General features: G+C 41.4%; 1 pseudogene; it reads right to left on the bottom strand.

Annotated features, from left to right (window-relative positions):
- Positions 1–663: 663 nt before the first annotated feature.
- On the bottom strand, positions 664–1,287 carry LOC142853058 (small ribosomal subunit protein eS7-like; annotated as a pseudogene).
- Between the last annotated feature and the right edge of the window lie 944 nt (positions 1,288–2,231).

Below are 2,231 nucleotides of genomic sequence, written 5' to 3'. Positions count from 1 at the left end.
CAAAACTAATCTGGCGAGACAAGGGAGGACACTAAATTCTCATCAAAGGAAAAAAAATCCATCAAGAAGATATTGCAGTTCTAAACATATATGTACAAACAGAAGGGCACCCAAATTCATAGAAGGAACATCACTATTGTTAAATCACATATTACCCTCACTCAGTAATAGTGGATGAGTTTAATGCCCTACTCCCAATGATAGATAGGTCATAGGCCATACAGACAAAAATAAACAGAGAAATGCTGGGCTATATGATGTCATGAACAAAATGAATCTAACAGTTATTTACAGAACATTTCATCCAAACACAAAAGAATATATCTTCTCAGAAGCTGTGGAACTTTCTCCAAAGTTGACTACATACTTGGACACAAAACAAATCTCAACAGATACAACAAAATTGAAATAATATCCTCTGTTCTATCTGACCACCATGGATTAAATTTGGATAGCAACAATAACAAACTCATGGAAACACATATCTACTGAATAAAAAAATGAGTCAAGACACATTAGGAAAGAAATTCAATTCTAACGTTGAGTGGAAGTAAAAACAGCATACCCAAACTAGTGGAACACCGTGAAAGTGGGGTTTTTAATTTTTTATTTTTATTTTATTTATTTTTTTACTATGAACGACACTTTATTCAGTCATTTTCTTTACAGTTGAAACTCTGGGAATTCAAAGTTAACATCCTTGCCCATGAGCTTCTCATAAACACCAGAAAAAGTTTCGACCTTGTTCTGCTGTGCTTTGTCTAAATGAACCCTTATGAGCCGGCTGTCATCCAGTTTTACATGGATCCTTTTACCCACAGTTTCACTTGGGATGACCAAGTCCTTAAGGATGATATCATCACTGCGGTGAGCGTGCTGCTTCCGGGGCGATTTTGCTTATTTTTCGTACGGCTTTTCCGAGTTGGCTTGGGCAGAAGCCTCCTCTGAGCAATGAAGACTACGTGCTGCCCACTAAACTTTCTCCAATTCACGAACCAGCCGGACTTGGATTTTCTGGAAAGATTTCAGCTGAGGAACTGGTACAAAAATTATGATGACTTTCCAGCCACCACCAACTTCAGTTTCCTTGGCCGTGATCTCCCGCAGTTGCGCCTTGATATCCGAGTTCTTCTCCAGCTCTAGAAGCGCCTGAGAGATGCCAGACTCCAACTCATCTTGCCATTGGGCATTACAGTCTTCGTGCTTGAGCCGAACGTCCTTATAGAGTGCCGGCTTGGAAAGAGGTCCAGCTCTGTGAGAGAAGGTGGTTTTAAGACGTAAGTTCATAGCACTAAGTGCCTTCATAAAATTATTAAAAAGATATAACACCAGCAACTTATCAGAAGACCTTTGAGCCTTCATTTGCTAGGCTTCTTAAGCCTCTGTATTTGCCTAGTCGTTGCTATGTCTCCTTATTCCCCAGGGAAAGGTGAGTGCCCATTCCACAGCGCAGGACAATCAGAGGCAGACATGATAGGGAATCAGTCAAGCAGGAACTTAGTTTATTACTTGAGCATCAGCTTATATAGCTTAAGTGACATGGTGTGACATGGGGGTACCTCTATCCAAGACAGCCAAACCCACCCTCTGCCTGCAGGGACATCTATCTAATCTTTTGCTGTCTCATCATCACTCAAACATGAGCCAGGCTCTTCTCTGTCCTACAGGCGTCTAAGTACTCAAGCCAGGCTTTCTTCTGTCCTATAGGCCTCGAGGTACAGGCCCTGAGATAATTTTGACCCAACGAAAGCTCTAGAACAACAAGAAGATATAATGCCCTAAAGGAATAGAGAGAATGATATGTCAAATTCAGTGTTGAAATCAATAAAATACAAACAAAAGAACAATACAAAGAATCAATAAGATGAAGAGTTGGTTCTTTGCAGAAAATCCATTAGACAAACCCTTAGCCAAATTCACTATGGCAGAGAGAGAAGGGGCAAATTAACAAAATTTGAGATGAAACAGCAGATACTGAGGAAATCCAGAGAACCATAAGAACATACTCATAAGAACATTCCTGCGCTCCAACAAACTGGCAGTTGGCAGCCAAGGAAGACCACAAAGTCACTAAGTACAGCAGCTTACAGAGCTGCTCCAGGAAAAGGTCTCCCCAATGCAACAGCTCTGCTCTGGTAGGAGAGGATTTCCCCTGTGAAATTGTTACAGTTCTGCTCTGAGCTGCACCACTCAGCTCCAGGGAGAATTGTTACAGCTGGGCTGCACTGGTG

This window comes from Microtus pennsylvanicus, chromosome 6 (assembly GCF_037038515.1).
Source record: "Microtus pennsylvanicus isolate mMicPen1 chromosome 6, mMicPen1.hap1, whole genome shotgun sequence".
NCBI classification, from domain to species: Eukaryota; Metazoa; Chordata; class Mammalia; order Rodentia; family Cricetidae; genus Microtus; species Microtus pennsylvanicus.
Note: the sequence above shows the minus strand (reverse complement) of the source record. Positions and strands in the feature narration are given on the sequence as shown.